Source organism: Dendronephthya gigantea, unplaced genomic scaffold (assembly GCF_004324835.1).
Source record: "Dendronephthya gigantea isolate DGI-Jeju-01 unplaced genomic scaffold, DenGig_1.0 000000F, whole genome shotgun sequence".
Lineage (NCBI taxonomy): Eukaryota > Metazoa > Cnidaria > Anthozoa > Malacalcyonacea > Nephtheidae > Dendronephthya > Dendronephthya gigantea.
Genome location: NW_021163010.1, coordinates 4,706,619 through 4,726,630, shown reverse-complemented (window position 1 = coordinate 4,726,630; position 20,012 = coordinate 4,706,619).

Below are 20,012 nucleotides of genomic sequence, written 5' to 3'. Positions count from 1 at the left end.
TCTATGACCTACAACGAATAAGATGTAAGTTCCGAAGACAGATATGGAACGAAACCAAAATATGAAAAAGCAATATCGCAATATCAGTGTACCATTCATAAAATTCCATGCGCCGCCACTATCTGAACGTTCCACCAGCTGAGCTGAGTGTTCTGAAGTACTCTTACAATCGAGCTTCGAGCATATACAACCTAAATCCATGGATATCAAGCATATTATGCCACCTTTAATAAGGCCAGGCGACTTGAATTTGCTGATTGATTTACCTGATTTCTCCAGACAAAATCAGTAAAAACTCGCAAAAACGCTACGCCTTATGTACTACGTACACGTTCATGGACTCAGGCAATTCAATTTTGTTTTATAATCATTCTATTGAGACTAATTCTGCTCGTCCCCCATCAAATTAGTCTTACGCTACAGCTACCTGTGATACTGCCGAATATTCGAAATATTTTTTTTTCATTCTTATGTTTGAGACCCACGACGAATATCATTGGAGAAGATAATTCAGATAATTAATAGATTTGCAGATACCACGGTCGCGTACTACCGAAAATACAAACTAATTATTACAGCAACAATAAACACAGAACGCACGCTTCAAGTTCCAGTGGATATGGAATAGCTAGACCAAAGTGGTAACACTCCCATATTTATTGGGCTTCAAGATAGACTTGCTAGTAGGGATTTGTTACGGACCGTTTTACTGAGCCGGTAAAAATATCGGCAGTTGGTGGATTTATAATCGAAAAGAGCGCTCATTTGACACCTTCATCGCAAGGCGCCGTCGGTCCCAGCCTTGTTCTTTTTTTGGACCACAACGCCTGATTGCAATATCGTGATTGTATGGCCTGATGACGTAAAACACTGATGGGCGTGTTTAAATGGATAATGGCTTCCTAGGAATTTTTGGAATGCCTACAAAAATCATACGCAGGAAAATGCAATAGATTCATACTTGCATAGTTCACGAGTGCCACCACTGATCTTTAAATACACTGGATTATAGAATGACTTAACTCAGGAAGAGTCTTTCTACGACGGTAAAGTGGTATTTTTCCCTGTTATATATAGCTCTTTAGACGCTCTTTCAGTTATTCTGGCTCGTTTTTGGTAGGCACGGTTTCTATATCCTGTGTGTGTAAGTGTGGAGAGAAAAGCTAATTTTCCGTTTTAATCGTTGCAGTCAATTCCCTATGTGCATGGTCGTTGTTCGTCGCTACCACGAAAAAAACTTAAACTAACATCACCCACCTTAGCATGGATCACTATTAAGCGATAGGTGAAGTTATATTACAGTATTTGCTTGAGAAGTGCACACAAACAATAGCTTGGAAAGACACGAGGCGGACAATTCGGGAAGTGTCTATAACATGAATTGATAATTTCCTCAAAATATCTATTCCACCCCCATCTAACCTCATTCACTCAATATTTCCTCAATGAGGGCAGCATTATGCTAACTCATTACCGACTCGTACCAAAACGTTGTTTTCCGGCACGCATGCAAATAGAATTAATGACGTCAAATAAGATTGGATACGCTACCAGCTTAATTCTTGCTTAATTCTAGCTAAACACTGTCACACATATGCAGCCCTTTTAATGGTCTGGAGCTTTTGTTTTCATTATACTCCCGACGGCACTAATAAGTGTGTAATATTGGGGTAATCCATGCAGCGATTCTGGCAATCATGAAGATTATACGATAGCCAACGATTTGTTTGAAGCGGTAAAGACGCTATTTAATCATATATAGATTAATATATTTTGCGCTATATAAATTGCACCGAAATGTACAACGTTGTATTGAAAATCAGTACAATGGGTTAAGCCAGAGCACTTTCAATGCTGCATGTATGGTGTCATTGTTGTCATACTAAAACACAGTTGAGGTGCGGCCGCGGATGGAAATTGGTTCATTTTACGTATTTCACTTCAAAGAAGAGCATCCATCATGCATAGATAGTCCATACATATGAAGTGATTCGTATAAGGCTTACGATTCTAGTCAAACTAACCTTAAAGTCTCGGTTGTTCCTTCTTTGTTTCTCTCTTTCAAATTCTCAAGTCTATAAGAAAAATACGTGAAGCAAGTAATTAATTATATCGAGAATACATAACATCAGTGGAATAACAAAATGCTAGTGCACTTTATACATAAAGTGCCGTTCCGCGAATAAAGACAAGTCTTATATTTAAGTCTTACATTTACCAAGACTCCAAATAAAGGTTTTTGCATGCACCCATGGTGAATTTGATCCAAGCAAGAATACCAAACGAGTGGCCTTATTAATGCACGGATCGGTCTTATATATGCATTGAGCGCCAAACCAGTACTCAACTGATTAAATTTCAAATGAATAGCGGTTGTGTCATAAAAGTGCGAACACAACGATTCAGTTAATAGACTCATCGTGAATGTTGGCATCTATCACAGTTTAGTCAAGAGCTGTAAGTGGTGATGAAGACTGAATTGCCCAATCATAGTCATGAATTATATCACGGATTAAGGATTTTGACGACACAAAGGAAACCTCCCAAATAGTCTCGGCAACATCCCTTTCTAGCTCAAACAAAAGTTATCAATACTCATGATGTTTTTCGGTTTTTTCAAGCAACAGAGCTGTCAAATCAGTTTAACAAATCAGTGTTATTACACGTTCTGTATAATGGTTTATTGTCTTTTATTGCTATAATTAGCCAATCCCAAAGCCCGACTGTTTGTCAATTTGCGTAATTTGGAATAAGTTATTTGAATTCTTTAATCAGTTTACGCCCAATTTCAGTGCACAAAGTACCACAGAAATTTGCCTTCAAATAAACTGTCTTAAATTGAATGGATACATGTAGTATTTGAGCTTAGGTAAACCATGGGGAAGGGAGTCGACCATAATAGTCAGTGCACCTGATAAAATACGTCATTACGCTAAAGCGTGCCTATATATGTATCACATATGTCGAAGTTCAGAAGATAAAACTTACAAATATACAGGGTGTCTGAAAAAACCCGAAAACTATTGAAATCACCCATACTGACAATGTAATTGCTAAAGTTTGAATGCCTAAACACTCTGTTGGGACCCACAAGTGTATAAATGTTTGCCATAAGCATTTTTATACATGATGCAGTAAAATGTGTTTGTACGCAAAATATTTATTAACAATATTTACAATTTGTCCTTTGTCGACCTCTGTACTTTGGGTATACGCGTATAATTTATCGCAATAAACACTCGTTGTTCCGCGGTCAGCTGTACCATTTTCTTTCGAAGCAATAACAAGGCTAATTTAAATTTAATCATATTCACAATTTCAAATTTTTCGTATTTAGCATTTTATAAGTTGCGTTAAATCCCCACAGGCTAAAATTCGTGAACACGGCATTAAATTTTAACAATGAGTGATTTAAATAGTTTTCGGTTTTTTTGAGACACCTGTATAGCCATAGATTTGAACATAACTTACATAAGAATTCAAAGTTATATCGAGTTGTACGATGACTAAAGACAAGCTGAAAAACACGGCAATATCGACCAATCATTCAATCTCTAACACGGAACAAAAATTGTTTGGACTATGGTTTTCCGAGAAGGCGAAATGTAAAACTGATTCTGACAAATAGTTTAGTTCAGCCAAGGTAATTTGAGATAGGATCCGATCTTTTTTCAACCTAACGAGGAAAATCTAGTGCGGTCGATTTGGGCATCAAGTAGTAACCTTGAGAAAATTGGACACATCTGAATTATTCGGGCCACTATATATATAGCAGGTCAAGAAATGAATTGTTCGCTATTAACGCTATGTTATGCGCAGACGCAGCCACAAACACAGCGGCGGTTGTGCATGTGTGACATATGATTTATAGTTTTATTGACACAAAAATTTTCAATACTCCATGTATCAAAGATAAATCGCTTACACCAATCCTGGTCCTTTGTGATAACAATTGTTAAACTAAACTTGACTTGTGCAGCATATAATTCGATTAATGAAAACGTCAAGGTTCTTTGAAAAAAACAGCTGCAGTTCCAAAAAAAAAATGCTATATTTCCTAATATGCTGTAATATATATTTTCTTCTTTATAAAGTGATGCGGCAAATGAGAATTGCTGATGGAAGACGCCAAATGACGACACAATATACAAAATAGTGCAATTAAATTAAAGTGTTACGATTTAACATTTAAACTTTGAATTGATCACACTAACCGCTTAAGAACGAATACCAACGCTTTGCTAATTAATAACAAATGTCAACGAGCAACGTGCGTGATCGATGTGTGTATGCCAAAACTCATTTCATTCGGAATAACGCTGTCAAAATAATGCCTAATGGCCACTTTTTTAACTTTTTCCTAAAATGGGGTACCGAATTACAATTGCTGATAGAATAACAAAGAAATGAATTGCTTTGTCTTGAAACTTTGAAATCCACAAAGAGGATGGTTCAAGGTCCTCAGTTATTTCACTATAAACAGCAAGCATTCCAAAAATACACAAGGGGTACAATATATACTATAAATTCCCACCAGTATCCAAACCAAATGATTAAACCAAACGATAAACAGCTGCAGTATTGCTAACCTAACTGTGACCTCACGAACTTTTGAGCGTAATTTGAGAGATGCCTCTTTTTCATAACTTTCAAATGGGACAAAAAAGATAAACAACTTTGGTTGAGGATTATGTTCAGCGCAGACCATCCACATCTTTTAGGAAAACAAAATATCGAAATAGCTTTTAATTAGCTTGTTCAGATAAATGAGTGAATAGCAAAGGCAAAGAAAGATTTTCTTTTTTGAAAATGAAGGAAATTCTCTCTATATATAGAATGACAAAACACTTTTCCTGCGTCTGCTAAAGCAAATAAGCTATATCTTAAAGGCGATTTTAAAAGCGGCGCTGACAGAACACACCCAGATCACGTGTAAATGATGCAGTAAGTGTTATGACCTAAAATTTAAATTATGAATGGACAGAAATAATTACATAATGAAGAAATTGATTGTTCTATGGGTATGAGTATCGAGAAAGCACCGCGCATGATGACATAGCTTAGTTAACAGTTAGATTACCCTGTCAACTGTAACAGGATTGTTTATATCACCATAAATAGGAATCGGGCAAATTCAGTGCGCTTACCGCAATTTTCGTGTGCATACTTTTACTGCAGCAAGGAATACTGCGGAATGAACTTTGAACAGAATACATAATGTCCTTTCCAACCCAAATAAGATAACGTTTTTTAATCAAAAGAGTCCCTTTAGAAAACGAAACCATTTCAGGATTTATGGCGGTTGGGCTTATATAAGTGAGCTATAGTGAGCAAAATTATTCCTCAGTACCAGAACAAGTTCCCTCTATATTGAAACCAATATTCCGGTTGAAATCTCACAGACAAAATAAATCCTCTCGTCTGTGGATAAATTTTCCGTGTGTAAAAACTGGCTTAAACGAGGCGAGATCTGGCGAGATATTCATCCGCTATAGATGGTAACGCGATATGTTAACGCGCTGGTATTGTGACTGCGTTTCAATCCACAGCAGATTTCCTCCGATCCGCGCGAGCCGCTGCTTTCTAACGCATCACTTTTTTGATAGCCATCTCTCGCCAGTCGAAGAGCCAAGAAAGCCCCTGAGAGAGGGTGGCATGTAGATTACCTTTGAAACCAGAAATAACCTTTGGATCACCCCATATCTTATTACATATTACAGATGCCCTGCACACTATAACCAGAGGCGAATGGACGAAGGCATAAATCTTCATTTGACTCGGATACAAAGACATTATCTGCGCGATAACCTGTGCAACGATTGATTGGAATGGTGCTATACCTCAAGATTTAAATATATATAGAACTTTATCTTTCTCAGTTTAACAAAGTTAGCCTGATGCCAAGGTAGACTAATTTGTCTTAATGTTGCGTCACGAGTCATGATGAAATAATTTAAATACCCAGCTTTGAACATTTACGTTAGCATACCGCAAAAAAATACAAAATCAGTTTTGATTTCTGAAAAATAACGATCCATGTCACTGGAATATAGATCAGTGGCTGTGTTTTCAGAAATCAGTCATTCCGCTTTAAATGTTAAAAAAACTCAGCAATATCAAGTTTTATTATGAAGCGGCCTTAATATAGCAACAAACGTTATAAATTCTCCTTAACCTTGAGTGTTATTTGCTTAATGAAACCCTGTGCTGGGAACGAGGTCAACTTACTGATTTCAGTAAAGAGAAAAAGAAAAAAATATGGAAAGGTACATGTGGTCAAAATCAATTTCATATTTGGCTCAGTTTCCGTTCGATAGTTCGTGCGATAGTTGATAAGAAAAAATCGTCTGAGAGCGAAGTATTTTTTAAGAGCAGTATATTAGAGAATATGTCTACGACAGGGGAAGCGAGATTAGTGGGGTCAACACTGGTAGCTTTGTTCAGACCAACCTGTCAGTCCAAAACACTGAGAACGTTGACTCTTACTGTGTTTAGTTAAACTGCAGTTTTGTAATTCTTTGTCTCGTTCTTTGAGGGATTTTGTGCGCTATTTCCGTAATGCATTGACTGCTGATGAGAGAACGCAAAATTGAATTAGCTAAAATAACTTGAACTAGTGATAAATCACGCGACTGCGCAAGCGCCCGTGGTATCCGGTATCGTATTCGTTGTTTATGCGCGCAAATGATACCAGTAATTCATTTCTTGCTACACATTATAGTATTTTCTAAACAAGGCCTCACTGCATGTATACACTGTATACACTGTATACACGCGCACTTCCAAAGTTAACATATTCGTTTATATGATATGCTCAAGGGACCGTCTGGTAGCTTCTCGACACTTTATGACCTATGTAGTGTTTTGCCAAGTACCTAAGTTCACATAACTATACTCATCCTTCGGGCGAAATCATTGAACATTTTGCATATATTGCGCCTTAAACAATACCTCGACGAGGTGTGAACGACTCTCGCGATCAATCTCAACTTAAGCCATTTAGGTGCGTGACCGTTACTGGTTAACGGTGGCACCTTTGACAGTAAGATCCTCATCGTCATCAAATTAAAACCATGACAAAGCTCTTTAAAAAAAGTACTAAAATATTACTTGACATATAGTTTCCTAAAAGAGAACACCTGTTCCGTGCGATAATTACACACTAGATATGATCATACAAGGTACCTTTATGAACTCGCTGAAGAATAAAGCTAAAAAGTCTTTCACGATAAACTTAAACGATTTCATTTTCATTTCCAAAGTGTCCAGAATGATTGTGAATTGATTACTTACAATAAACACGTGAAACCAGAATCCGACTGAACTTCTTGGTGTTCAACTATTCAACTCTCAAGCTCAGAACTAAACTGATAGGAGTCTCTCATGAAAATTGAAGTCGGTATAATCTACATCTACCTATACTTGTCATCTCCTCGATAAATTGAAAAAAGGAGACAAGGAATGCGACTCATTATCCCGACGACAACTCGCAAGTAAACGAGCTGGGAATCCACATTTCTATGCTCATTAAGAATATTGTGGACAAGATAAGATTAACCAGGAATGCTGCAGCAGTAGTTGGACTACCGTTGTGTAATCACAAATTGGCACTTTCTGGTAAGATAAAGCTTTTTGTGTGTGGATTCAGTGCTGGGGCATCGGCATTTTATGTGTGCTGTTGATAAACGGCCAATTCCGACAGTTACAAAATCCGAGGTGTTGATGTCATTATAAAGCATTTTGGTTGAACCAGTCCAGATGTGCGAAATTTGAATGGAGGGTTGAGTAGGCAGATGCATACGATGTTTACCTATTCAACCTACTCCGACGAGGACGGTTGCTCTAATTAAGTTCTAATCAAACAATATGCACAGGATCCGTTTGAATAAACCTATTAGTCTTGACAGACGAGAGAAGAAAATGGTTTGCGCAAGTGAGTCCTCAATTATGCACTTGAGCTCAATATTTGGAAAAATACGCATTCAGTTCAAACTTTGATGAAAATGATAACACTCCAGATCATCCCTTTCACTCAAAACGGAATGTAATCATTAAGCACAATGTTCTCCCGTCATCCCATGACAAGCGAACAAGTTGAGTGGACCTATACGAAGGAATGCTGCTACGATGGAAATAGAAGCGTCAACATGCAGTAAAACATACGCACTCTGCCGTTATCTTGAATTCTCGTCTCTATAAAATTGCGCACCACAGTGAGCCCCATTAAGACAATTACAAGGAATTAGAGATAAGAAATCGCTCAGTGAGTGGCTAATGGATCATTGCGCATAGCCCAAAGAAAATTGTACTTTTGCGCAAAATTTGCGTGACCTGCGTACGCCTCACTTAAAATGTAATTAAACAGATAATATTTACAGTTAGGCACAGCATATTATGTAGGAGAACGAGGGTTGCATAATAGCATCTAAAATCTAGCAGCAAGATAAGAATTCACCCCACGTGTTCTCATACCTTGTTTGCTCTTTCTCTTCCACGTTAGACAGTTTAATAGTTTCCTACTTTAACCTTAATCCCAGAGAAATGACGTTCTGAAGAAATTTTGCATCTAACGTTTCCAATGATCCACTGATAATTGTTGACCGTCGCCCGCGAGCTTGTTTTTGTATGCACCATGCGACGTGTTCTGATTTAGGAACAATCAAACCCGTTAGCTGACCTAAAGGGTCAATGCTAGGCAATAGATTATTCTTTGAATTATTAAAATCACACACCAGTGAACACGGATGAATAGGTTAGTTCTTTAGCATACGCTTTTACACCGCATTTACAAACATCTAGCACAAACTAGTTGGATTTTCTCGAGTGTATCCAAGCTATTAGATGCTGTAATGTTTCCGCATTATTTTGTCTACTTTCCTTTGGAGTATATATTTACGCGCGACCATATATGTTAACGAGGTGAATACTTGCATTCAATTACGTTAGGAAATTTAAGATGGGTGTTATTCTGTTGTCTGACGTGCTTCTGATGTTTACATTTGCAAATGACAAAGCTTTCTGTCATACAATACCATTTTTGGTCAATGCGTAAATGAAGTGCGCCAAATGAAGGACGAATGGGTTCCGCGAAGATAAAATGCGACCTGACGCACGTGCGCAAAATGGACGCATGAAACGTTAATTTAGAAGTAAAATACAGGCATTCACTTCGCATACGGCACGTCGCGCAAACGCCTTAATAAGGATATTCGAATGTATTGATATAATACACAACAATTCAACTCAAACAGCTGTAACCCATTTGAACATCTCAGTGTAGATAAATAGATACGGTTTGGTGACAGACAGAAAATTAAAGGCGCCAGCGATGGGAAGATAGTAGATTTCCTCAAGCGTTCTATTTGTGATGGTGTCTTAAATTTCCACCATCCACCCACAACATTCTGGTATCGTCTACTTTTAAGGTTTTCATTGGGCTTCTGAGTCATCGCCCTAATTACGTTCCCAGCGATGACTCGAGTTCTCTGTCCACGTAGAGATTGCATGTACTAAATTTACATGTATTCATAAACGACTAGAGAAAGACGTATTTAGACAAATTGACTATAAACAGAATTCCTTTCTTGTTTACGAATGCGAGGGTGATCCAAGTGCGTTATTAATGGCCCCAAATTTATACAAAAAGCTTTCAACATTAACTTAAAGCGTTCCGGTCTCTATCTTGGAATGTTTATGTCTAAACATAGGTGCATCCGTCAGCGACCTTATATGCTGAGCAAATAAACCAGAAAGACACAAAACGCAACGTCTATTACACCTGGATAAAGCATGTTCATTCAAAAATGTCAAGAAACTATTCAGGTCAATGGATAACTGATGGCGCTATCAGAGCAGTGGGCCGCCAAAATTAATTTAGCAAGCTAATGGAGTATTATACTTAGTTTACCGCTATATTTGACATAAATGGTTATTATATAGTGTTAGCGCAGTGGGGGAGGAGTGTACAACCTTCGGAATTATCCCGATTGACAAAATTCTGAATGGAACAAATAAGTACTCATGTCTCTCGGGCAGATTTAATGAAAGCCAATGAAACGATGCCAGAACAACTGGAGATTGATTCAAATAATTCAAAGGGTGGCAATAGATAGCATTTAACTCGTGTTAAACTCTACATTGGTGGCTTTTATCAGGCGCTTTCGTGCATTGTATCATGGTGGTCAACCAGCAATTGCCATATTTTGTTACAATATACAAAGAGGAAGTTAAAAAACGAGAGACAAAGATGGTTAGAACCTCGCCATGAAGGAGTGAAAGTTGATAGTAAGAGCTCACTCGTAGAAAAAAAGCAGGACTGAACACTGAAGCTTAAAGACATAGTAAAAATAGTCGATAGTATGGATCGAGACTATAAGAAGAGAAACAGCAGATAGGTGGTTAGCTGCATGGGGCAAATCGCCAACAGATGAATTCTACATCCTCTAGCAGATTAGTATTAACTATTTCAGTACAACTTACTAGCTTTGAGATTAAAGCGTGTGATAGGGTGGTGAGAGGGCGCTTTCCTTTAGGCGGCCAAAATGGAGTATTTCGTTATAAGAATATAGCGGTGAAATTGCATTTCCGCCTGTGCTAGTCAGATGTAAATAACGATATACTGGGATGCAGAGTTTTTGAAACACTCTTAAGTACCAGTAATCTGTATGTACTGAAATACAGGAGCGGTTTGGCCGTTTTTACCGTATAATGGAGAGCGCCCGTAGTCCACTATCTGGAATCCAGAAATCCAGAAATCCAGAGGGTCGTGATGCATAATTAAATTTTTAGTAAAAGAAAGCATGCACAAAACACGTGTTGTCAGCGATGACTCTGCATGTGATCTGGATGGCTAACGTTACGTTATTATGATATTTCTCAATTAAAAATCTTAGCAACTAAAGTCTTCATCCATCTATTGTAGAAACAGTTGATATTGGTCAGTTTTGTGTGCACTTATGAAAGCGATTATTTAATTTTATCTGGATATTTGTGATATTTTTAAAACAGCCCAAAATCTAACAATTCAAAAACTCTTTAATTACGCGTACAAGGCCGATTTTCGTGCACACTTATGCAGACCTAGCAACGATTGTTGATGGTTGTAAATGATTATTTCATTGCATTACGGCAAAAATTCTAGAAACTTTGAAAAACAATTAATCATCACACGATCATCAGTTGCTGCATGATTCCGCAGCATAAACAAGTCATAATTGCAGGCGCAATCATTGACATTTTTTTATGTTATAAATCGCGTCTTCAGTTCTTCAAAATGCAAGGAATATATTTACGTAGCAAGAGGGGCGTTTTTACACCTTGATTCGCTTAAAGCCCAATATGGTACCCAGGCTTCTTTATCGCATCAATTTTAAGAGCGTATATACAATATTTTTATTAAAATAATTACCATTGTTGTAATACCGAAGACGAAGTTACTGAGTTTTCGAAAAACAAAAACGGCCGCATGGCCGTGCGATTTTCTAGGAGATTATCGTCTAGTTAATTGTTTAGACGAAAATATACACGCTTCAGGCTAACAGCCTACTATGCATAAGGAATGCAACAATACATAACCAAATCAAGAACATTGATTTATTGTTATGAGCCCAAGACATCAAATGATAAATTTACATGAAACTTGAGACGTATCATAGTGAAGTAATCCGAACAGACCCCCATTCATTGTTTTTCGACTTTTTCAAAAGCCCTTGTATGATAATTTTTTGAATCAGATAATCCCACCATGAATGGACATCAAATACTAGTAAAGTTTTATGAAATGAATACAACGAATTTTACAAGATCGATCATAGATATAGCTATAATATTCTATACACTATGATAACTGGGACTGAGGTTAATTTGATTTGAAAACGAGCAATATCCCCGGACTCCAATGCAAATATTTCTATAATAATCTGGAATAACCAGGAGGCAGAGGCTCAACGTCTTGGAACATCTTCTTATCAATCGTCTAAAACTAGACAAAAAACTTCTCGACTTTTCCTTAGAGGATTAATTTAGCTGGTCGAAACGTCGAGAACTGAGTTTTTTGCCTATTTAAGGCAGTTGCTACACCGCAATTGATTAGAATTATCTCTGTACTGATGATAACAAACTTGTTCTAACGAACTTGTAATTAATCTTTGTAAGTGATTTTTGTCGATTGAAAACCTAATGGGTGTTAGCGACGGAAAAAGGAAAAGGTCCTGAAAACTTGAATGTTTGATAATAGTCGAATAATATATCTATCACCGGCGACTTCCGCGAAAACCATTTTTCATAAAAGCTTTTGGGAAAAAAATTAACGAACCCTGTTTAACATAACGTTCAGTTATATATTTTTGCAATTGTAAAGACCAAATTGACAGGCGATGACTGCTGAACTTGTCGGCAGAAATGAAGGTACATCACATGGGGTCTTGGTGTTTCGTTTGATATCGAGGTGTACGATTCAATTGTACTTTTGAGAAGACCAATAGTAACCTTATTCTCCCGGGAGATTGTACGTCCTAGCGATGATTTGGTCTTGTAAATGTTTGAGAGTTAATCATTTCGCGACAGCTGATGATCGGATGCGTGTGATATACTGTGTATAAACATAAACATTACCGGTGAGAAATGGTATAGCGTGATTAACAGCGATCCCAACTGTGCATTAACACATGCAATAACCATAACTTGGTCATTTATATCAAAGCTGAATTGCAACATTACCGAGATTTAATTTTTCTATCTAATGCTGCGATGACTAATTACTGGTGTCACCCCCACGTCAATCGTTTTAATAAAACAACGGTGTAATTAATGCGCTTGCTGTACTGGCTCACTTCACGGTAACTGATACGTGGATCATTGTAGTGACTCAGAAATAGTACATACTTGGGTCGTAAAGTGTAAATCAATTAAATTTGGCAATAATACAAACAAATGGGGATGGAGGTATATTTCAACAAGTGGCAAATCTCATACGTGCACATCAACGCTGCGGCGTTTATAAAAACCGTTTCCTTCAAACAAATTGTGGGATGTTTCAGTTTTCATTTCCTTGGCAATAAAAAAAGTGCTGAGTAGCGAAATAGTTCAAATTGTCAAAATGATCAAAGTCACTGCACGGAAAAGCAATGACGATGCGGAATTATTGGCTTAACATTTTTTCACGTCTGATTCAACGGTCAAGGCAAAATGTAAATAGATTTGCTTTAAGTGCCTATAAACAGAAAAGAATACTTATTTTCTGAAAAATTTCAGATGATTCATCGTGAAAAAACAAGAACTTGAAGAGTATGGTTCACAATTGTACATCACAATCTGTTTAAACAATTAATTACTGGGGCGGAACTCCAGAGACATCAGAGATCAGAGATAGACGTAATTAAACCCGTGATACGCCATGGAGATATAACTTATATTTACATCCAAATGCCACCAAATTTCCATCTATTTAAGATTGATATAGAAAATTAGAAACATCTGATGTCAGTTTCGAAGTTTTGATTTCAAAACTGAATTATGATAGGAGTATCGAGTGATTTGATGAACGAAGCTATGCGAGTGCAAGGGTTAGCTGTATAGAGAAAAAATTGTTGGTAATTTCATCATTAAATAGTAGGAGGAAGGTCTTTAACGTGATCAATTGCGGCGTTTTGCAAGACAATTTTCAAAATATGAATACAATATGTTGCCAAATTAACAAGCCATTCACAAGATTGGCGCCTGGTTTAACAACTCTTTTACATGCTCGAAGCTTTTTCCTATTGATTTCGACATATAATGCACGTATCTTTGCAACTACTACCACTATAATGGATTATCTATATGTGTAAAAGGATAACTTGCCTCTGCAAGAAAAACTATAGAGTTTGTCTTAAATAAAGAAACGTTTACATAGTAGCCGCAGAAAAAGGCGCACATTCGGCTAAACAGATATTGCTTCAAATCTGAAAGAATTAAGCACACAAAAATGTGGGTGTGAGCGCAACATAATTTTCCGAAAAAAACAGCCGTCAATTTAAATTTGAAAACAATTAACAACTTTTCCAAGCCACATTAAAGATCAACTATCCGCATGGTTAGCACTTTAAAAGTTTGAAAAAAAACTTAGAACTTAAGTTTATAACTTATATGCTGAGTTTCAACTGCAAACCCTTTGATTTAAGTTACAGAGCGGGTAAACAAGGCTGAAATTGTTTTAAATGAAACGATGGCGCCTCCGTTACTCTCAGTTTACTACGAAAAAAATGTTTTCCTATGACTCAATCAAAACATGCATGCATGTTCCATTTATCTTCAGCGGACTCTGAAATTTCACCCTTATGTTACTCTTTAGAGAATTTAAAACGAAATCTTGGTACTTACAATATATAGGAAAGGAAAGAAACTCACAAATGAAGATGTATAACTATTCACGCATCAACTACTGCACATAATCACATATATCCCTGATGCAGCACATTAATATTGACATTGTCGAGCAAAACCATATTTGCAGGTAGATACGATTAGATAATAGAGTTGTGCTAACTTGATCATCAAGACTTTTATGCCCCCATAGCTTACTATATCCTGTAGACAGACAGATGTTTCCTTATTCGGAAATAATTTTATGCTAGTTACCCGTTGTCGGCCGAAGAAAAGCGAAGGACAGTTATAATTATTAGCCTTAATGACTGATTGCCCAACCATACTTATCCTCGAAGACTTACTAAAAAATGTTTATTCAACCCACGGAATTTGGTTCTGAATATAGAAAAATGCCCCCTGCAAGACTATACATTCGTACTGCGGATTACACAGACCAGCTGTTCATCATTTCTCGGGGAATTTATATTACCAGCTAAAAAAACTGCTTTAATCAATTATATGGCGTAGATGTTCCTGTCTAAAGCGCATAACACTGCTCGAACAAAGATCGAACTTAAACCTTTGGCTTGACGAGCTCTCATAAACACAATTAGAAGTCTTAATATATTCATGCTAATTGAATGAGGTCTAGTCAGCAATATAGAAGGAAACTCGTATCCTCAGTATGTTGGAAGGGATAAACGGCCTCTCTTTTTCCAAAATCGTTCTAAACCTACAGATCTTGCTGTTTAACAAAAACCAAGGCTACATGCGTATAGAGGCACATTTGAGTTTAAAGCTGTTTTTCTCAGTTCCGGGTGTAATTGGTAGAACGCGCAGCCAAACTTTGTCCATCACGCTATGGTCAAGCAGACCACATACGGACACAGTGAATTGCCTACCGTGTTATGCTTTCATTTTGTTTCACAAAAAGGCCTCCTAATAGTCACCTAAACACGCGAATATTGAACATTCCTTGCAAGACAAGCGCGTTTTAAAGAGGACGACACAGTACGCCACTGTGCCTGCCTTGCGGGGACCGTTTTGAGTTTCTTTTTGTAGGGCGACGCCCGGAAACTCTCATCAACTAAGCATAGCCATATAGTAAAGCTGGAAATCTGTGATTTAAATAATAATTGCTCAACTACACTTGGTGTAACTTTAACATATTGAAAGAACTCCACGCTCCATTAATATAAAGAGGTGGTGTTAAATTATTCGAAAACATATTTTGTAATCAGCTAATCAACTGAATGAAATGCCTCGCAACGAATTAAACACACAGATCGAAGCACATATAGTTATCGAGGTTACATTTTTCTATGTTTTGGGGAATGAACGATTTCTCACTTCTCTCGAGATGTTAGAACTACCTAGAAGTTCCATAATGTAAGACAACGCTTAGATTCACGCTGCGAGCAAACTTTACCAATAGCAACATTTTCTTGCGACAACAAAGACGTGAAGGCGTGATTTCATGGTATGTTTTCGTTTGTCATGTGTCCTTGCTTTTAGATGGTACAATGCTGCTTCATTAAAATAAAGCAAACTAGTGACCTGGTCAGGTTTTTTAAAAAAAATGCGAAACTTCGCATAAGACCTCATCCAACCGGTTTCAGACAGCTGTGTCGCACCCTGTTCGAGCATTGGCAAAGAGAGAAGTAACAAAGAAGTAAGGAAACTGGGGTCATGAGTAAACAGCTTATTGCAAGCGACTGTTAATAATGTTGTGACCTACAGAGAATCATAGAAGACGTATTCTAGCTTCGAGACGCTGCGGACTTTGAATTGATTAGTTCTACAATCGATTACGACATGATTGTCATTCACTTCATTTTTAAACCCAATGTGAACAGTGTTTGAGAAAAATAGTCTTCGGCTTAAACGACAACGTGATCGCACTTGTCATTGTAAAGAGACTTAAATACCAGTGGTACGCCGCGACACGATATAGGATGCTCGCTTGAGTTTTGTGTAAACTGTTGATTCCGTTATGAGCAAACAAACAAACAATCTCTAATAACTTCGATCAATATTGCTACAATGGCACAAAACACTACTGGCGTTTGGCCTGAACACCTATATAGCACCTATAGTGTGTAAGTCAGCCCTAAGACGCTAGAACTGACAACTATAATGTGTTGATGAAATTCCCACTACATCATGCAATAATTGTTTAAGATTCATTAACAGAACTCCTAATAATAAAATACTTTTCTAACAGTTTCAACAACGTATTCCAATCTATACAAGGCAATTAAAGACATGCACCTATATAACAACCTCTTCAACGTACTGTGATTTATCTTCGCAATTGTGATTTTATCATCATATGTTAAAGAATACAAATTATACAGGTTTTCCCCCGTTATCGCTTGGAATCGTAAGTCACCATGCAAAACTAGTATACTATATATAGCGTGTATTATACATATTAACTGAAGTACATACCGATGCGCATATATTGTCCTCTCTCGAGCTTGTTCCACTAAGGCTTGCGATGTCTTAATACCAGCAAGCACAGTGTTTCGTGTATTTATACGCTGCTTTATTAGCAAGACGCGGTCAACAATGGAACACTAAAGATGATTATGGGCGCAAAAGGGGGACAATAGCTGCAATGCAAGCCCCCCATGAGCGGTTTATTGAAAAAATATTAATATGATGCAAGTGCATTTAAACCTGAATGTTGTCTGTAAAGACGGCGTACCGATCATCTGTCAGGTTTGAGACGATCAAATTAGAGCAATAATGCAAAAAACCAGCACCTAATAAAAGAATCGTATACACTCTGTAGTCCATACGTGTGTTTGATCGCGAAAGCTCAGTAAAGTTTCAGAATATACCATTCTCTAAGACAATCATAGACTGCACAATCAGCTACACAATCACTAAGACAATCTACTCTGAGGATACTCACGCAGAGCTCTGAAGAAGGGGTTACAAATACTCTTTTTAATGCTCGAGATAAAAGTACTCGCAACCGAAAACCGCAAATTGGTAAAGAATACAAAAATCACAAGGTCCATATATCCAGTTGTGCGAGATGATCTTAACAAATTTCGACATCAGCCTATATACCGCGAGATCACGTTCAAATTATTGGCCCTGCCACTATATGAATTGCTTATAATTGCGATCAAAGCTTTTGCCGTTTTGCAAAACAAATAGTGGTTGACAGTCAATTTTACCTTCGTATTTTACCGCTGTGAGTTTTCTCAAAAATGCATGCCTTCACATTAAGTGGGAGGATATTAATCTGGCGATTAGAAATATATATATTGTACATATTCTTAGCTAAAATATAATTATCTAGTCTCGATAGGCGCTATTGCCCATAATTAGGTCTATATAATCATTTATACAGTCCTATTTGTATCTAAGGAACACCACTATGCTATACATGCAGCTACAATCTATAGTGGAAATTCAGGGTGTTTCATTTAGTATAAGCCTTGCGATATTGCGAAAAATGGGTGGCCAGTGGTGCCAACGGTTGAGTAACCCTATAGCGCGTTGTTCTTTAATTGCCTTAATACAACACTATACCCCATATATGCAGTTTCGTGTTAGAGTTTCAAAGGTAATACTTGTGATCATAGGCATGTAGGCTTACATGCAGTCATATACTACATCCTACAACTGTGTTGCTGCATGTGTGGTTATTAAGACAACCTATATGTATATGTATATGGAAAACCTCGGCGCTTAAAGCAACGGTTTTCGTCTGGAAACGTCGAATATATTTCTCAAGTGAATGGTTACTCTATCCCAATGCAGGTTGGATGTAGCAAATACTGTCCCCTGATATTCTGGCCAGAGTCAATACATTTTCTTAGTTTAAAGTTTATACTGCAAGTCATCAGGTCGATGACGATGTAGCTGGTCAATGGTGATGATTTAGCAAAATATAATGCATGCATGCTGCTATATATTAGACCGCTTGATAGGAACAACGGTATCCGGCCACGTATAGGAACAGCTAGGCGGCTAAGACAAAGAGTATTATGGCATATTTTGTGATATAAAGTTAGCTGATAAATGTGGTGTTTTAGTACTTTTCGTACGACCATCTGTCAGGTGTAGCAGCAAGGCATGCGGCATCTCGAGCAAAGTGTCAGTATCACAGTGGCATACATAGATAAAACAATGTCATGCATCACTTGCAATCAGTTAGTATACATTTGCCGTAATATAGGAACTGATAAAAATTTCCCACAAGAAGTGAGGGGTCTTCCTGTGGATGTCTAGGCTAAGATATACAATCATCAGCAAAGTTTTTAGTGCCACACCCGGCATGTCTCAGCACTTCAACAAACTGTTATATCACAGCTATATGATTCAATTCTGAGATGCCATTTAACTCCTAAACGTTGATTGGATGGAAATACATACTTTATCTATAGCTTAGTGCAATAAGATCACAAAATTAAATAATTCAGACCCATCATTGATAAATCATAAGTGTACCTGAAAGATTTGGGCTCATACGCAGCTCACGGGTGGAATGCTTGCGAAATATAATAGACCTGATGCTTTCCACATAAACAAGCTAATTAAATGTGTCCATACGATATTTTCTATAATCATCAAAGTTATTGCAAAAACTGAAGATTGCCCTGCCCGAATGAAACATATATATTGGTCAGTATTGGTATAATTTAATTGAAATAGGGCTAAAAAAAATTTGCATCGTGAATTGTCGAGACGTGCTGGTTCCATTCATATGGGATTGGAATAATAAATATCGACAACATAACACTTTTGTCAGTTGTCACATGATACCAAAGTGAGATGTTTTTAATTTGATTTTCACTAGACATTCTCTAACATGAAAAAGAGATATTTTAGCAAATTCGACAGAGAATCCAGCGTGACCTAAACTCGCGATAAAACATTTTCGAGTACATATTGGAACATAAATTATAAAAATGCGATTGTCACAATATCAATTGTGAACAAAATATACGTAGCTGAAGATCAACTTTAAAGTTTATCTTTTTATATGCTTCATGCTTGTATTCATATAAACTATACTTTTGATCATTTTTACCACTGAGCATGATGTCAGTGTATTCGGACTGTGGTACAGAGAAGAAAGACGATTTAGAAAATTATACGCTTGACTGTAAGAGCTAGGATCATTCTATCTTAACATTGAAGAGTGAATCCAAGGTCTACAATAAATGAGACTCTGAAGCTCTCCAGACTAAAATTTCATTTCACATGCATTATCTTACCTATATATACATAATTTATGATTTGTAAATACTGTAAATTGTAAATGTAAATTCTAAAAGAAATCATAGAGTCATACATATATATACACTCACATGCATATAATAATCTTTGAACAACTTTACACCACAACTGACTAAAAAAGAGTATCCAGTTTGAGAGATGACTGCCGTATTCTGTAGTGTTTCAGTGAAAGAACATTAAGAAAATTTTCATGCAAAGCCAAAAGTAGGTAAAGCTTTAAGCAAAGACTGATATATGTACTTGGATAAATGGTTTATTTGTCATACGATATACGATTTGTCATACCTATACGATATATAGTACTAGAAAGAGTGGGTTAAACATATATATAAAATAAGGCTAACGTGCAGTAACAAAATATCGAGTAAGCTATTACAACTAACTGCGAAATAGCGTAAACTAGGCCA